This window comes from Camellia sinensis, chromosome 6, assembly GCF_055761805.1.
Source record: "Camellia sinensis isolate YWXY chromosome 6, ASM5576180v1, whole genome shotgun sequence".
Lineage (NCBI taxonomy): Eukaryota > Viridiplantae > Streptophyta > Magnoliopsida > Ericales > Theaceae > Camellia > Camellia sinensis.
The window spans coordinates 156,534,056-156,544,089 of record NC_138966.1 but is presented as its reverse complement, the minus strand read 5'-3'; the positions used below and the strand labels follow the sequence as shown (position 1 = coordinate 156,544,089).

Here is a 10,034-nt window from a genome sequence, read left to right as displayed (position 1 = left end):
ACTTTGGAGGTGTGTGATTTTTAGTGGTGATGGATGGCTCACTAAATAACTTAAGGGTCCAAAATTGATATTCCTGAGTTGGAGTCTCCCCCTGAATAATGATTTTAGGGTAGTAAGACTGGGTTTCAAAAAATGTGATGTCCATGGAATTGTAGAATTTCCTTGTGAACGGAGAGTAACACTTATACCCTTTTTGATGTGACGAATACCCAATGAAGATACACTTGAGCGACTTGGGATCAAGTTTACTTCGATACTATTGATGGATATGAACAAAGACAGAGCACCCGAAAATTTTTGGGGGGATGGTGGAGATGAGGCGAGTAGTTGAAAAGGATTTTAGGAGAAGTTGACAAGGAGTTTGGAATTGTAGTACCTTAGATGGCATCCTATTGATAAGGTAGGCTGCTACAAGAACAACTTCCCCCCAGAAGAATTGTGGAACATTTGTGGAAAACATTAGCGATCTAGCAACCTCTAACAAATGCCTATTTTTCCGTTCAGCGATGCCGTTTTGTTGTGGGGTGTCAACACATGAACTTAAGTGAACTATCCCTTCTTTTGCTAAAAATTCTCCTAGAATGGAGTTGAAATAGTCCCGAGCATTATCAGACTCTAGTATTTTTATTTTTGACTAGAATTGTGTCTGAATCATAATTTGAAATTTTTTGAAGATTTGGCTTGTTTCAAATTTGTCTTTCATGAGGAAGACCCAGGTTAATCTAGTATGATCATCTATGAATGAGACAAACCACCTAGTACCAGTTACATTTTTTATTCTTGATGGACCCCAGATATCACTATGAATCAGTGAGAATGGACGAGACGCTTTATAGGATTGAATGGGAAAATGAGACTGTACATGCTTAGAAAATTGACAGATTTCACAATCAAAAGGTTTTGGAGTTTTATTAAATAATGAAGGAAGTAAATGCTTGAGAGACATAACATTAGGATGACCTAAGCGATAATGCCACAACATAATTGCTTTATCGTTATTTTGACACGAAACCAAAAAAGAACTACCACGAATTGCCGTTTGAGGTTGTTCCTGTGGATAGTAGCATTCCTTAAGGATGTAGAGTCTAGAGCATTCCTCAGCATTGCCAATCGCCTTCCCTGAATCCAAATCCTAAAATTCACAATGAGTGGAGAAAAAATTAGTAACACACCTCTTTTCCTTAGTGAGTTTACTAATTGACAATAAATTATAGTCCAAGTCAGGAACAAGGAGAACAGAGTTGAGAATAAGATTCCTAGACAGCACAACTAAACCTGTACCGGCAACCTTTGATAGTGAACCATCTGCTATTCGGACCGTTAAATTATTTTGACATAAGCTATATGTATCAAAAATTGTTGCATCTCCCGTCATATGATCAGATGCTCCTGAGTCCACAATCCAAGGTTTTTTATGTTTCTTACCAACAGTAAAGGCGTTCAAAGAATTACCTTTGTGAGCCAAGGTTCCGGATCCAATGATGTGGTTGGAAGACGAACCAGATTGTGACTGTAGAAGAGGAGACAGTAGTTTCTGAAGCATCTCCATTTGCTCCTTGTTGAAAGGGCTTGTTTCATGTTGTGGTGATAGTTCATTGGTACCCACATGATTACCTTGTCCTTTTTTCTCAAGAAGTAGACGTGGCTTCCAATCTGCTGGCTTTCCATGAATCTTCTAGCAAGTTTCTCTCGAGTGACCCGGCTTTCTGCAATGATCACACCAAGGCCTACCTCATTTATTTTTCTGACGGTTGTCAATAGGAGCGAATTGAGTCTTAAGAGCCGAGCTTTCTGCCATATTCAATTGTTGATGGGATCCCATCATGAGTTTTTTTCGACTTTCTTCACGACGGACTTCAGAGAATGCCTCTCTGAGGCTAGGTAGAGGTTTTACTCCCATAATTCTTCCTCTGATTTCATCAAGATTTGTGTTCAATCCTAACAAGAATTTAAACACATGCTTCCCTTTGACAATCTTTTTATACAACAAACCATCAGCAACACACTTTCAGTTATGAACCTTAAACGTATCAAGTTGACACCATAGACGAGTAAGGGTATTGAAATATTCAGTTACCGTAAGATTGTCTTGACGTAAATCGTGGAGGGAGCTTTCAAGATGGATGATTTCAGATGTATTTTCCTTGTCCGAGAACGTTTCTTTTGCCATGTCCCAGATCTCTTTGGCAGTATCAAATGACAGAAAATTTTCGCCAATGTCAGTGGTCATAGAGTTGACGAGCCACGACATGACCATATTATTTTCAGCTATCCACCTTTTGTAGGTTGATGCTATGGTTTCTGGTAGCGCTGAGGCTCCGGTGATGTAGTCATCTTTCTCCTTTCCCCGTATAAACATTAATATGGATTGAGACCATTGCAAATAATTTTGCCCATTCAGTTTATTGGCGGTGATCGGAAGATGAGAGGTTTCCATTTGATGAGAGGATGAAGACGATGAGATGATAATATCAGAAGAAGAGGAGGATGAGTCGATAGCCATTCCAAAAGCTGGACCGTATTTAGGCATGAAATAGAAGGATAGATTCGAGTAGAAGAGAAGGAAAAAAAATTAAAACAGAAAACTCGAATACTGATTGAAGCGGCGAAAATGATGAGACAGGATTACACATGCTCTGATACCATGAAGAATTAGAAGTCTGAAAATATGGAAGAATATAGTTTTCATTCATTCTCTCATTCTCCTAGCAACAATAATGAAAAAACGCTGAAAATAAATAAATTACAAACCAGAGACAGTTTCTGGAACAGAGCACTATCACCAGACATAATTATTTTCTCACATGGAAAGAGAATTGCTACCTAGCTGGAATAAAATAATCATACAACTGGTATGATTAAGAGAATTGCTACCTAGCTGGAATGGAATAATCATACAGCTGGTATGATTATATTAACGAGAGCTTGATTTCCAACAATTATACTCGATATCTAGCGGTGCTTGAAGGCTATAGTGACGCATATTGGATATCAGATATAAAAGACTTAAAGTCCATTAGTGGATTTGTGTTCTTTTTTGGTGGGGTAGCCATGTCTTGGAAATCTTCCAAGCAAACGTGTATATCTAGATCAATGATGGAATCTGAGTTTATTACTTTTGATAAAGCAGAGGGAAAAGCTGAATGGCTTTGCCATTTTCATTGAAGATTTGCCACGTTGGTCTAAACCTGTGCCAGCTATTTGTATTCATTGTGATAGTTAATCTGCAATTGGTAGGGCACAGAGTAATATGTATAATGGAAAGTTTAGACATATCCGTTATAGACATAATTCCATACGACAACTACTCTCGAATGGAGTTATCTCTATAGACTTTGTAAAGTCTAAGGACAACATTGCAGATCCGCTAACCAAAGGGTTAAATCGAGTGTTAGTCGAAACATCGTCAAAAGGAATGGGGTTGGGGTCTTTGGAAGTTACCGGAATGGAAACCCAACCTAGTTGACTGGAGATCCCAGGTTCCTAGGAGGTGTTAGACCACTGGCTACACAATTATGAGATTGTGGTTCCTAGTAGTGAACAGATTACTGATCACATGTCAAGACATCATGGTTTCTAGTAGTGGAGAGGCTACTGGTCATATGTCAAGATATGATGATTCCTAGTAAATTGATCCTATGTCAGGATGTTGTGATTCCTAGTAGTAAAGTGACTACTGATCACAAGTTAAGACATTATGATGCCTAGTAGTAGAAAGTCTACTGACCACATGCTGAGAAATTAGTGATTCCTAGTGATAAGACTACTGGCCATGTTATGAAGTTCCGAATAGTAGACTATTGAACACTGGATTTGTGTTTCCTAATAGTAAGACTATTGGCTTCAGAGTGATAGGTTGGACCAAATATATTTGGGTGCCTAATTCGGTTGATTACATTCTAGGAATGTATTTACTGTGATATGATTTTGAGAGTTTCATAATCATTGTGACACAAGGATTTGTTTAAGACTTTGTATAAATTCTACAAAGAAGACTTAATTATCCGACTCCGAATTGAGGAGGATAATAGAAAAAAAGGAGAGAGTACCTCCTCAGTGATGGCCAATGTCATTGAGCATGGCAAATTTTTAGAGATGAGGAAGAAGCCCCCCGTGAACAAGGGCTCTAAGTTGGGGCCAAGGGGTGGTGTTGCAAAGAAGCTGGCATACAAGCCACGGGAACCTGGTTATCGGTTCTTTGGGAAGTGCTACAACTGTGGTAGCGAGGGGTTTTAGTTTTACTAGGGCTACACGCCACATCTGCTCCGAGAAGGAGCTGTTTACAACTTTCGAACCGGTTACAAACGGTGAGAAGTTGTTTATGGGAAACTCTACTACCTCATTTGTTGAGGGAAAGGTGGTCCTGAAGTTAACCTCAGGAAAAGAACTAACCTTGAACGAAGTCCTGTATGTTCCGGACATTCGTTAGAATCTTGTCTCAAGGTCTCTTCTTAGTAAACATGTTTTTCGCATGGTTTTTTGAGTCCGACAAGGTCGTTCTGACGAAACACAAGTGTGAAACTTATGTTGAAGCGAAGTGGACAAGATCCCGTATGAGTTATGAAAAGGCGTTAAGCCTTCTTATAAATTCTTACGAATGTGGGGGTGTCTTGCTATTGTGGCGAATCCTACACCCTAATGGGTTAGGATAGGCCCGAAATCCGTGGATTGTATATTAATTGGTTATGCACACAATAGTAGTGCATATCGGTTTCTTGTATATAAGTCTGAAATTCCAGACATACACAGGAATACCATCATGGAGTCAAGGAATGCATGTTTCTTTGAAGACATTTTTCCTTGCCGAACCTAAGAAGGGGTTCCGAGGTTTTGGAGCAATTTGGTGAGCTTGCTAGTGATGATGATCATTTTGATGATCAAGTTGAGAATCAAGGTGATGATCAACCTAGAAGAAGTAAAAAGGCTAGGATGTCTAAGTCTTTTGATCTAGACTTCTTGACTTATATGGTTGAGAACGAATCTCAAACTTTTCACAAAGCTGTGACTTCTCCTGAGAGTCCTTTATGGAAAGAAGCGATCAAAAGTGAGATTGACTCCATCCTACAGAACCACACCTGGGAGTTGGTAGATTTACCTCCAGGTTGCAAGCCTTTAGGTTGCAAATGGATTTTTAAAAGAAAGATGAAGGCCGATGGGTCAATTGACAAGTATAAAGCGAGGCTCCTTATCAAATGGTACAGGCATCGAGAAGGCCTGGATTACTTTGATACGTATTTATCTGTAATTAGGATAACATCCATTCGCATGGTGATTGCGATAGCAGCTTTGCGCAATCTGGAGATACACCAGATGGATGTAAAGACAGCTTTCTTAAATGGGGATTTGAATGAAGAAATCTACATGGAACAACCTGAAGGGTTTTCAGCTCTAGGGCAATGCAAGAAAGTCTGTAAATTTGTCAAATCTTTGTATGGTTTGAAGCAAGCGCCTAAATAATGGCATGAGAAGTTTGACAACGTAATGTTGTCAAGTGGGTTTTCAACGAATGTGACATGTGTGTTTATGTCAAAGACACTGACAGAGGTTATGTCATTTTGTGTCTATATGTTGATGATATGCTCATTATAGGTAGTTATGATGAAATGATTAAAACTACCAAGAAGTTGTTAAATTCTAAGTTTGACATGAAGGATATGGGCATTGCAGATGTTATTCTGGGAATTAAGATTACCAGAATATCTGGCGGAATTGTACTTTCTCAGTCTCATTATGTTGATAAGATACTTGAGGAGTTTAGTGGATCAGATACGAGTGTGTCATCGACACCTGTAGACTTAAGTCTACTTTTTACCAAGAATAATAAAGAATGTGTCTCTCAGTTAGAATATTCTCGGGTAATTGGAAGTTTAATGTATCTGACGAGTTGTACTAGGCCGGATATAGCTTACTCGGTTAGCAGGCTTAGTAGATACACAAGTAATCCCAATGCTTCTCATTGGAAGGGCATTGTGCGGGTGTTAAAGTATTTACGCTACACTCGGGATTATAGGCTGTATTATACTCGATATCCAGCGGTGCTAGACGGCTATAGTGATGCGATTTGGATATCAGATATAAAAGACTCAAAGTCCACTACTGGATTTGTAATAACCCGACCCTCATATCTGTTTCTAGTATATTTTCGATCTGTTATTCTGTGTATTTACTTGCTTTCTGTGAAAAGTGATTTATATCTGTGGCATTTTTATTAGTGTATTTGGAACCTCCATATTTTATTTTGGGGTATTGATTGTGGTGGTAATTTGATGGTGAGGTAAGATTGGACCAAAAACTTTAATTCGACCAAATCGCCCACGATCAACTGTTACTCTTTTGCCCTTTTCTTTTTCCACATTTAGAATTTGGATGTGAGGTTAGAACCATTGGAAAGCTTATTTTCGGGGCTACAATTTGGACACAAGAATGACCTTAAACGAAGTCCGGATGAGAGAGTTACGCCTGTTTGAAGTTTTCATATCTGTGCTGGAAGCAGGACCGCACGTGCGGGAAATGCGGCGCACGTGCGGCGATGTGCGGGGCAGCAGCTCAAAAACGTGATTTTTGAGTCATTTCTTAGATTTTCTTTTCCTCTCTTCTTCTTCCCTCTTCCATGTCCGAAACCCTAGCTCACAAAACCTTGATTTCCTCCACTTTTCTCAACAAATCAACCATGGATCTTGCATCAAGGATGAAGAATAAGAGGAGATCACCACTTTCTACCGAATGGAATTTCGAAATTTTTGAGGTATGTTGGGATTCTATTATGGGGTTTAGAGTATGGTTTATGGGTTATGGACCTAGGGTGCCTAATAAATGGGAAGATTTGAAATAACAAGTAATGGGTTAAGAAGATTTAAAATTTTATTTAAAATTTGTAGATTTCTTAGAAACCCTAGGTTGATTTTTGATGATAATCCATGATTTGGCCCAAATTGATAGTTGAATCATGAAAGTGGTAGGTTGAATTAGATGTGTTCAAATTTAATTGGAATTTGGTTATGTTTGAAAATTATGTTTAAACTTTGCGATTGAGCTTTGTTAAGTGCATTGTGAATTATGTTTTAATAAAGGGGAAATTTGGGGGAAAAGATTTATTGATAATGTGGATGATATAAATTCGATTATGGAATGTTGAAATGGAATTTAAGAATTCCTTTTGAAATATGTTGAATTGTGATGATTATATGGGATGGTATTGACTATGTTGATATTAATTTTTGTGACCTAAAATGTGAAGTTTTCAAGAATGGGTTTAATCTCAAATCATTTTACTAAATATTTGTGGGCTTGCTTAATTATTAAATCAAGAGAATGATTTAATAGGATTTCTTATGGGGGTGGGGAAATGTTTGGTTTTTAGTGGAAACACTAGAAATTTAAGGAGTTTTGGGGTACATGGAAATGTCCATAAAAGTCCTTTCTTTCTTTGAATAGAAGAGGAATGGGTATAAATTCCATTATGTATTTTGTAAGACTAGTAATCTTTTATATATATATATATATTGAGTTGGAGAAGTAGGTTTGAAACTTCATGCTGCAAAATATTGGTTGCTCTGTTTTACGTGCTTAACCCTCTAGTATTTCTGGAATTTGTGTTTAATGCCCTTAATGTATAAGTTGTTTACATGTGTAGGGCATAACCTGAGAAGGACAAGCACTCCGTTATAGCACTGTGAGTAGTAGTACCATTATCTGCTTCATATATATAGCTAATGATTGTCGTTAACACCTTGTTTATACACGATATGTAATTACGTTATGTTTTGATGTGTGTATATAAAGAAAGGAGGAAAAATGAAGTGTTTTCATTCTTTAAGATTATGGGCCTTTGGCCATACGATGGAAGTAACTACGTTATGAAACAAAGTGCTACACGGGACTAAGTGCTACATTGTGAGTCACCGCTAGAACCCGTGTGAGACACCTCTTGAGTTCATACAAGAATTTACAAGGGCATTCTTAATGCCAATTTACAAGGGCTTAACGCCAATTTACAAGGGCATTCTTAATGCCAATTTGCAAGGGCTTTATGCCACCTTCCAAGGGCTTTATGCCAATGTTTAAGGGCTTTATGCCACCTTTCAAGGGCTTTATGCCACCTTCCAAGGGCTTTATGCCAATGTTTAAGGGCTTATGCCACACCATTCAAGGGCTTTAAGCCAACCATTATGTTCAAGCTCCTATGTTTCAAGAAAGGGCCTATAAAGTGAAACAGACTCAGACAAATCATGTGGACTTTGCATTGTATGCTTAAGTATATGTTTTAAAGTTTGGTAAACATATGTTTAAAGATTGATAGGTATATGTTCTGAAGCTTAGTAAGTATGTGTTTTGAAGCTTAGTAAGTATATGTTTTGAAGCTTGGTAAGTATCTAAGGGCCTTGCGCCACTATGTTAGTGGGCTTCGTGCCACCATGATTAAGGGTTTGTGCCACATTATACAAGGATATTAATCCAAACCATTATATTCAAGCCAATATGTTTCATGATAAGATCTAAGTCTATAATGAATAAGAACAGATTCAAACTCGCATTGTGAATGCTGCATTAGTATACGAAAGTACATGTTTGAAGCTTTGAATACCAGGTTGGAACTTTACTTGGCATTGTAGAATTTCAAAAATTGCATAGTCCGCTCGAGCGGAGACCCATTTTCAGGAACATTTGAAAAGTTGCATTTAGTTCGTATGTCTATCCTCACTTATTTCCAAAGCATAGTAGACACAATTTATGGTTCAATAAATATTGAGATGTTACGAATCCATGTGTATTTCTATTATACAATGTTTCAAGTTAAGCAGTATTTTATTTATGTATTACTATTCACTGAGCTTGGCTCACCCTCCGTATGTCTGTTCCTATAGGTAACCAACCAGGACGTTCGTCCCCTTTTGTCAACCTTTACGAGTCCAGGCACTAAGCGAGATCACTCAGTTTTGTGAAGCTTTGTTAAGACATTGTCATGTTTTTTTGATTACTCATTTAAGGTTAAATGTACATGACTTCAATGTTTTTGCATATGCCCAATCTTAGGGCTGGGGCTGTATATGTATATCTATATGACTGATGCTCACAGTATAATTTTGGCCTGTGACTGGTTATTATAATGTATATGATGCATGTGATCCTGGCATATTAGAGGTAGCTCAATGGAGTTTGTTATTATGTTAAATTTTAGTGCTTCCGCCAAGGCCCCATATATTACGTATAGCAGGTTAAGTGTCCGTTTCTGTATGGGTCATGCCCGAACTTTTAGAGGCGAGTCTGGGGCGTGACAGGATTTGTGTTCACTCTTTGTGGGGCAGCCGTGTCTTGGAAATCTTCCAAGCAAACGTGTATATCTAGATCAACGATGGAATCAGAGTTTATTGCTTTTGATAAAGCAGCGGGAAAAGCTGAATAGTTTCGCCATTTTCATTGAAGATTTGCCACGTTGGTCTAAACCTGTGCCAACTATTTGTATTCATTGTGATAGTCAATCTGCAATTGGTAGGGCATAGAGCAATATATATAATGGAAAGTCTAGACATATCCGTCATAGACATAATTCCATACGACAACTACTCTCGAATGGACTTGTCTCTATAGACTTTGTAAAGTCTAAGGAATTAAAATGCCAATTTAATTAAAACTTTAAAATAAAGTTCAATACTCATGAGTTATGAATGAAATTAATTCATAATAAACATTTAAACTAACAAAAACTTGTTGTTCAAATTGTGAAATTAAATAAATAGATTTATGAAGGAATCAAAATTATATACCAAGAACATATGCTGATAATTACAACTAAATTTCAACAGAAATACACAAAACAATAAAAAGATAAAGAAACCAAACCGAAGCCTGCACGGTAGCAGTTTCTTTAAAACAGATTTCGCCGCCTCACGGGTCGAGTGCTTGAGGAATCCCAGCGTCTGTCTCCCAGGATACGACGGCCAAAAACCAGCTACGGCAGAAGCACTCTCTGTCTAGCTTAACGAACAAAAACAGTGGCAGCACTCTCTCACAGTAGGAACTTTCTGGCAAACTAA

The 10,034-nt window shown here is 37.9% G+C and overlaps 1 long non-coding RNA gene across 1 annotated transcript; it reads left to right on the top strand.

Annotated features, from left to right (window-relative positions):
* The first annotated feature begins 7,483 nt into the window (after positions 1-7,483).
* On the top strand, positions 7,484-9,144 carry LOC145792436 (uncharacterized). Its single transcript, XR_014331839.1, has 2 exons — positions 7,484-7,672; positions 8,865-9,144. It is a non-coding gene; the product is annotated as an uncharacterized LOC145792436 (long non-coding RNA).
* Positions 9,145-10,034: the final 890 nt, after the last annotated feature.